Source organism: Hippocampus comes, unplaced genomic scaffold (genome assembly GCF_001891065.2).
Source record: "Hippocampus comes isolate QL1 unplaced genomic scaffold, H_comes_QL1_v1.1 scaffold92, whole genome shotgun sequence".
In the NCBI taxonomy this organism is placed as follows: domain Eukaryota; kingdom Metazoa; phylum Chordata; class Actinopteri; order Syngnathiformes; family Syngnathidae; genus Hippocampus; species Hippocampus comes.
Genome location: NW_017805379.1, coordinates 3,508,337 through 3,516,491, shown reverse-complemented (window position 1 = coordinate 3,516,491; position 8,155 = coordinate 3,508,337). Strand labels below are relative to the sequence as shown.

General features: G+C 43.6%; 1 protein-coding gene and 1 long non-coding RNA gene across 2 annotated transcripts in view; both read right to left on the bottom strand.

The window, feature by feature from the left end:
* fndc3ba (fibronectin type III domain containing 3Ba) overlaps positions 1-5,650 on the bottom strand; it is a 77,150-nt gene extending 71,500 nt beyond the window's left edge. Inside the window, exon 1 of the mRNA XM_019872273.1 lies at positions 5,284-5,650. The gene's annotated coding sequence lies outside the window, so the exon portion shown is untranslated. The remainder of the gene's footprint in view (positions 1-5,283) is intronic.
* Positions 5,651-6,631: 981 nt separating this feature from the next.
* Positions 6,632-8,155, bottom strand: part of LOC109517248 (uncharacterized) — a 3,278-nt gene continuing 1,754 nt past the window's right edge. Inside the window, exons 2-3 of the long non-coding RNA XR_002168506.1 lie at positions 7,739-7,868; positions 6,632-6,794 (exon numbers count right to left, since the gene is read on the bottom strand). This is a non-coding gene — a long non-coding RNA (uncharacterized LOC109517248). The remainder of the gene's footprint in view (positions 6,795-7,738; positions 7,869-8,155) is intronic.

The window sequence follows — 8,155 nt, the reverse complement described above, 5'->3', positions numbered from 1 at the left end:
TGGAGTGTGTGTGTGTGTGTGTGTGTGTGTGTGTGTGTGTGTGTGTGTATGCCAGAGGGGAAAGAGCACAAGTTCAGTGTTTCATTGTGCGAAATAAGAAGACGTTAACACCAGTCTTTCAAAACTGACTGAATAATTATGGCAAAAAAAAATTAAAATAAGATAGGTTTTTGTATAGAGTTTTGACATTGAAATAAATGATGTTCTCATCTCAAACTGCTCATTGGTGAAAGTCTGGGCCTGTTTAGCTGTTATTCTGCTGTACGAAACTCAACAGGTGGATTAATTCAGGTCGTTTGGCTGTTCCGCTGGTCGCTATATGTTGCTGGCAGAGATAGATGACAAAGATTTTCTATTTGGAGTAAATAATGATTTCTGGACCGGCTAAGTGAAATCGAGTAATGTCGCTGATAAAATGCTACAGTTAGCATAGCATTAACAAAGCGTAACAGGAAGCAACAAGTGGGCATTGTTGTTTCTTCTTTCTTCTTCATGAGATAAAACATGACACATCAAAGCTGTTTTTAGATAAAAAATAAGTCACAAAATGTTGACAATTGATAAGAGGCTGTCAGTGTAACCAGTAGAAATGTGTAACAATGGCCACATGTTGGCTACTTTCTTCATTAGCTAAAACATGGCATGTGTGAGTTGTTGGTTTTCGGGTGAAATGAAAGCGACACAATAAAATGCTTTTCATTAGCATAGCAAAGCCTAACGGTAGACAACCACAGGGCAAAGATATGTTTTCTTTCATCGACATGACATATGTGAGTTGTCGGTTTTGAAATTTGAAACAAGAAAGTCAAGTAAATTGCTATCATTGGCACAGCCTGAGAAACGCATGCCAAGAGACAACCACAATGCATCAAAAAGTCTGAAATGTTGTCAACGCTTTTGTTCATCCACATGAGCGATATCACTTATTGGGCTTTCAGATAAAAAGAAGCAAGTCAAACAAAGCCCCACCCCCCTGCCCCCCCCCCAAAAATGGGACAAATAACAAAATATCATTTTTGACAAATGACAAAATGTATCGTTAGCATAGCCTGAGAAAAGCAGAACCATACACAACCACAATGCATGGAACCGAGTAAAATTTTGTCGACTCTCTTCTTCGTTATCTGACTTGACACATAAATTGTTGAATTTCAATAAATAGAGGAAACTGCCAAAACTTTGTCAAATGACAAAAAGCTTTTTTTTTCTTTTTATCTTAGCCTTAAAAGAGCTTAAGAGGAGACAACCACAACGTATCATAATGTAGACACCCCCCCAACTCCCCACATTATCTAAAACAAGATGACAAAGTTTTGTATTGTAGATTTTCAGACAAAAAGTAGAAAGTCACAAAATCAAATAGCATTAACGCTAGCTTAGCCTTAGAAAAGCATGCAGACAACCATGCTTGCATCCCATTCGGGCTCATTTGCTCCCCTCCATCCATTTCCTATACGACAGAGGTGGGCAACTCCGATATTTTGCGGGGGGGGGGGGGGGGGGGGACATTTTTTAGATGTTTCACTCCTCCAACACACCTGATTCATATGAACAGCTCATCGGCAAGTTCTGGAGAAATCGGATATCAATATCGGCCAAATAAACCCAAACAGTTACAACATAAATAAATAAATAAAATAATCCACAGCCCAGTCGTACCTGGGAAACAAACTTGCAATGGTTACGGAAAGCAGGTCGTCGACTTACATAAAGTGTTATTCAACCCGCTGACCTATGCACACGGAAGAAAAAGGCCAACAGAAATCTGACTCCGCCGTCAACAAAAGCTTCTGAGCTCTTAGCAGCAACCAAAAAATAAATAAAATGGGGAGATTATCATTATTTCAACGCCGCATACATCCTGCAGCTGTACGCATTCCCGGTGCCGCCGCAAACCAGAACGAGAAAATCTCACTCATTAAGTTCCAGCGAGCTGAAGATCCAAGCATTCCTGCCCCGGCATCTGCTCGACGGTTCGGGATGCTTTGTTTACATTCTGGGTGCGCTGAAACGCAAAGGCCGCCGAGGCTTAACATCAAGAAAACATGGGGGATGGGGTGGAGGGGTGGCTGTGGGGTCTTTACATCACGGTAACGCAGGCATGAAGTCAAATGTAATTGCCCCCAGGGCCAAGTTTACTGCGGTGACATTAATTACACTTAAGTGGCCACAACACCGAGCACACGTGGCAAGAGGTGCGTCGAAAAGACACTGCGGAGGCGCGGGACATCGCGGCTGTGCCTAATATTTTGACTGTCGACATCTGAGGGTTTCAAACTTTTTAAAACAGGTACCACCTCTTCAAAAAAATAAAAATAACTCTTAGCTCAACAAATACCGACTTTGTGAGCAACAACTAAAATATTGTCTGTGTTACTCATGTTGGAGGCCAAAGTGTGTGCAGTTTTAGGTTGATTTCGTATGATTGTCAGCTACTGTCGTGCCGTGCTTGAATATTAGAAAAGGGAAAATTTGGTACTTAAATCCTGATTCAATTCATATGCATTACACATTAAACTTCAATACAAATTGTGGCTCAGTTCATGTTCAAAAACAATCACTTCTAAAATTTGAATTGTGTTGCCAAGTTAAATACAACTGAATTGTACTTAATATATTGTACTGGATTTTAGAAAAATAAGTTAAAAACCATCGGAACATTAATTCTGGGTTTTTTTTTTTTCCCCGCCACATACCACGAGAGAGAGCTTGCAAAAGCACATATTTGACACCGTAGAAATGCCAGCGCACACCAACCAAAAACTCTAACGGTGAATCCCCGTATATTCGCGATTTGGCATTTGCGAATTAAACTGCAGATTTTTGGGGAGAACCCATCCTCTCCCCGATTAACTGGTCTGATGCTTCTTCGTGGAAGTCTGAAAACTTCATTTGGACAAAACATCCACGAGGCTTTTCTAGCTGCCAAGAAACTTCGTGATAAAATGAGTTGAGGAGCTTCATTTCGACAATAAATCTTTTTTTGGGCAGAGCTCGCTCCACGTTCGATAACCATCCGCGATATATCAACCAGATAGCCAAAAACGTGTCATTTTTCAAACATGCACTACGCTGTCTCACTACTATAGATGTGCGCAGAGCTACGATTAGCATAGCCTGTTAGCTACGTTAGCTAGCCCCAGTTTTTCACGCCCCAGAACACAGCAGCCCTCATCTCCTCTCACATAAAAAATGGTCTACTTTAGAAGTAAACACAGGAGGAGAGCAACGTTCATTTCTCATTTGCATGTTGTGGCCCGCGGGCACTTGAAAGTGCCGCGCTGTTGATGTTCGCCATTTGCGTAATGACGCTTATTTTAAAGACCCTGCAACAAAGTGCAACGATGGCAGTGTGGTAAACAGTCGTTTTTGTTCCTGTAATCTATTGCAGAGTGGTGCGTTGTTGCATGGCGTACGTCAGCGGTGTGTGGGAAATGAGCGCCAGGCGTGGTTTCCATAACTACCGGAGATGGAGCGGAAGAGAGCCGTTTTGCACATGGACCCCGAATTCTGAGTAATGTACTGGACTCAAAGTGATTTTTCTCAGTCAGCTTTGATACGGCTGAGACAACATCAACCAAAGGCACTTGAGGCCTTTCTGTCTTATAGTCCTTGATTTGATGATTTATTAGGCGCAATACAGACAATTGTTTATTAGTCTGCGATTTTGATGTTTATGACCTGTGGTGATTTGGTTCCACTGGCATAAAACAAAGACGAGTCAGGACAGCCTTTTCAGGGGCTAAACAAAGATTCCCAACAATAAGGTTGAATAATTGATCAAAATTTATAATATATATGAGAGGCTGCTCACTAACGATTAATAATCAGTGATGCTTTCAATGTTTTTTTCGATTGATTGATGACTCAGATTGGAAAAAAAAAAACATGTAGCTCACCAGTTTTCTGGGTTTGATATTTGCAATATTAATCGGAATAACATGTTTGGACTGCTGTAAGGAAACTTTTGATTTAGTGTATTTATTTAATTATTCGTCTATTTTTACCAGCTTTGCGACAACCATTTTCTGTCCCAAAAACAATCGCGCGGGGGGTAGAAAAACTATCACCTTGTTACATCATCACTCCCGCCCTGTCCCCCATTTTAGTCCTAAGCAAAGAAAAAGGGGCAAAAAAAAAAAAAAAACAGCCACATCAGCCTTGCACTAAAGGAATGTCATCTGACGTCATCTATTTGGGATCAGATTTCTCCTCTTCTTCTTCTCTTTCTGCACTGACAAAATTGTGCGTGTGCTTGACATTTCTTTTCTCCAACTTGCCCCCTGGATCCAGAGTCCACTATTTAGCAAGAGCAGCTGAGGGGAGGAGGGGGTGTTGGTGGGGGGGGGGCATCGATAGATAAGGCAGATTCCAAACTTACAATCAAACCACACACACAGACATGTCGATTTTTACATTGAATTCCAACTTTTTGAGGGATGTTTCCCCCCCCCCCCCAAGTATGGAAATGAAGAAAACATGAGAAAGACGTGGCTAGACAGATTGATAGATGTGTTGGTGCACAAACAGACACGTAGTCGTTTCTGAGAGGTGGAGGCAAAAAAAAAAGAGAGAGAAGGAGGCTGGCTGGAAGGAATGCTAGGATCTGCTGGAGTGGAGACTTTTTTTTTTCCTCCTCTCAACGCCTCATTGTGCAGGGGGGAGAAAATGCACAAAATGACCCAAAAGCAACAAACAGTCTCCATAATATCTCTATAAATTGGAAGAGATTAAAAGGGAGGCTTGTGTTACTGATTTGTGGAGCGATACGGGAGTATTTTACGCCAAGTTGCGAGACACTTTCGCCAAGTTTGAGTGTGTTAAAAAAAATAAATAAAAAAAGGGAGAGAGAGAGGGGGAAAAAAAAGTCAATTGCAGCAAAACGAGCTAGTTCGCCTCGTCAGCATCTTCGACGCGGATTAGTTGACTTTTGAAAGCAAAGCAAAGGAATACAGAAATTTAGCATTGGAGGCTGAAGTTTGTCCTCCCGTTGCTCACTCTCCATCCAAACAAAAGTCAGCAAAACAAACAACACTTGGACTGTGGAGAAAAAGTTGCCAAACGCCACTTTTGACGCACTTTTCAGCGGTGCCTAAACGCACCGAAAAGTTTCCCTTTTTTTTTCGCTCCCCTCTTTTTGGACGCTGCTGGCCAAGTGGATCAGACTGCCGGCGTCAGCGCGACCAACACACACTCACTCACTTACTCACTCACTCACGCACGCACTTTATAAGTTTCCCTCTCCAACATGGCCTCCTTTGTTTCGAAAGAGTTGAAACTTACCTCGCTGCGAATGAAACAACGTGGAGACGGGACCGCGACGTTGGCTGCCTTTCTCGTTTCGTCTTGGTGATGGTGGCGGTATGTGTGAGTGTGTGTGAGTGTGTGTGCGCGTATATATTTTTTTAAATTCCCAGGCTCCGGAGCTCGCCTGCCTGCCTGCTCGCCTGTCTGCTGGCGCGGCGCGACGCGGACTAGTGCGAGCGAGGCTCCGCCATGTCAATCAAACGCGCCACGCACATGGAAGGCCAGAGCCCGCCCCACCTTTTACCGTACTGCTCACACTAACGGCGCAAGGCCAATTTGCGGAGTCGCCGGCGTCGATTTATATCCGGCTATTTTCTTGCTAAAAGTCATATTTCGGAGTAAATCAATCCATCCATCCATTTTATGCTCTGCTTTATCTTCACAAGGGTCGTGGGGCGTGCTGGAGCCTATCCCAGTTGTCTTCGGGCAGTAGGCAGGGGACACCCTGAACCGGTTGCCAGCCAATCGCAGGGCACACAGAGACAAACAACCATCCGCGCTCACTCTCACACCTCGGGACAATTTCGAGTGTTCAATCAGCCTGCCATGCATGTTTTTGGAATGTGGGAGGAAACCGGAGTACCCGGAGAAAACCCACGCAGGCACGGGGAGAACATGCAAACTCCACTTTCTGAGTAATTCAATGACTTGACATTAGCGCTCGTCAAAACTGATCTTGGTCAAGTTGTTTTTTTTTTGTTTTTTTTTTACAAATAATAGAGAAAATGAAATAAAATCGAAATAAACAGATAGTTTGTATTTTTTTAAAGAAAAAAGTGTCGACATAAAATAAAAATCTGCTTCATGCACTCAAAAATAAAAATACATTGTTAATAAACACACATATCTCATCTGTGCATTAAAAAAATATAATCAACAAAATAAATCAAAATAACAAGTACAAACGAAGTTCAAAAATACCTGAATAAAAATAAATTAACAACAAAAAATTAATAAAAATAAATAACAGCAACTAATTTAAAAATGCACATCATAATAATAATCTATCACACAACAGAAGGGAAACAACCTGGATGTATCTTCATCCTTTTTCCTCCACCGCGAAAACCTCATCAATGATCCTATTCACTTGAAAAAAAACAACATTTTGCTCCTCACAAGACAATAAACAGACTCATAATCAATTAATGTCGTGATGCGATGAGAGATCAAACTCGTTTCCCTGACTGGCTTTTCCAGCCAAATAGACTCATTGCCCCGCACTTGAGGATTTTTCTCTTTTGGCAAACACGAGCGCACATTCCGCCGGCTGCGCCAAGCAAATAGCCGCCGGTGGAACTCCGAAGCCCTTACACGAGGAGGCGGCAGCCGAAGGAGACTGGTGGAGGTGGAGGGGGCCGGGGGGTTGTCAGGAAGTTCGAAATGAAATTCCACTCGCTGCAATGATCATTGTCAGCTGACATATGAAAAACCTCAACGTAAGGTCATGTACAGTTAGCGCCAACAAGGAAAGCCTCATGTTCAGCCTTGGAAAGAAAACACACACACACACACACACACACACACACACACACACACACACACACACACACACACACACACACACACACACACACACACAGCAGAGCAAAAACAATACATTTACATTAGCACGTTTCCATCAGAAAAACAGCGAGCTCAGCTTGCTCTATTTGGCAGGTGGAGGTCGATTACCATACAGATGCGGGAGGTTTGTAGGTCGGTCCGTTCTACATAACTGCATTGGCGAACAAATGCCAATAGATGGCAGTGTTGCATCATTTTGGCTTTGAGTTCAGCACAGCTTTTGAGTCGAAGATAAAGACGAGCTGTGAGTCTCGGCTTGTGGTGCCACTTATTAGGCAGTCGGCAAGGAACACCCGTAGCCGGTTCCCAGCCAATCGCAGGGCACAAAGAGACGAACAACCATTCGTGCTCACACTCACACCGAGGGACAATTTCGAGTGTTCAATCAACCTGCCAACTGAAGTGCCCGGAGAAAACCCACGCAGGCACGGGGGAGAACATGCAAACCCCACACAGGAAGGCTGGAGCCGGAATCGAACCCTGCACCTCTGCACTGTGAGGTTGACGTGCTAACCACTCGGCCACCGGGCCGCCCTACATATAAAAAGATACACCCAGAAATGTAAATAATTGTAAATAGCAGCAGCAAACGATGGCAAATGAATGAGGGTACAAATATGCACAAAAGTTTTGCGACCTGTTTGCAATATTGACTATATTTGTCATGGAAAAGGTTTGAGGACGCCATTGTAAACGGCCCCTCCAGCCTGTTGGAAGAAAACCTCCTGCCCCGCATTTGTCCCAACAAGATCCAAAGGCAAACAGAACCTCATAAACACCGAATATGTGAGATATCAGCCAGTATATAGGATATCAACTTTATTTAGAGCCCAATATCGGCCGACAAAATCGCACATTACCTTACCTCTCGTTGGTCATACCGTATTTGTCATTGTGCTGTTGGTAGTCATTGGGGCCGGGGGTCTGCAGGATCTGCTGGGGATGAGCTACACGTCCGCTAAAATGCCGCCCGTGTCTACCGAATTTTTCCATCACTGCTCCTCACACACACACACACACACACACACACACACACACACACACACACACACACACACACACACACACACACACACACACACACACACACACGGCAGATAAATGGAAGCAGATGAGTCAGGGAAGGGCCCCAAAAGTGGCCGTCATGAGCTTCAACTGTAAATTACCCCCCACCCCCATCCCACCCTCTAGTGACGTAGTGCCAGTGTAAGGCAGAGCTAGCAAAAGTACTCTTACTCTGTACTTTAGTACAAGTATCGTGGTGCCTTGAGATGACATGCGT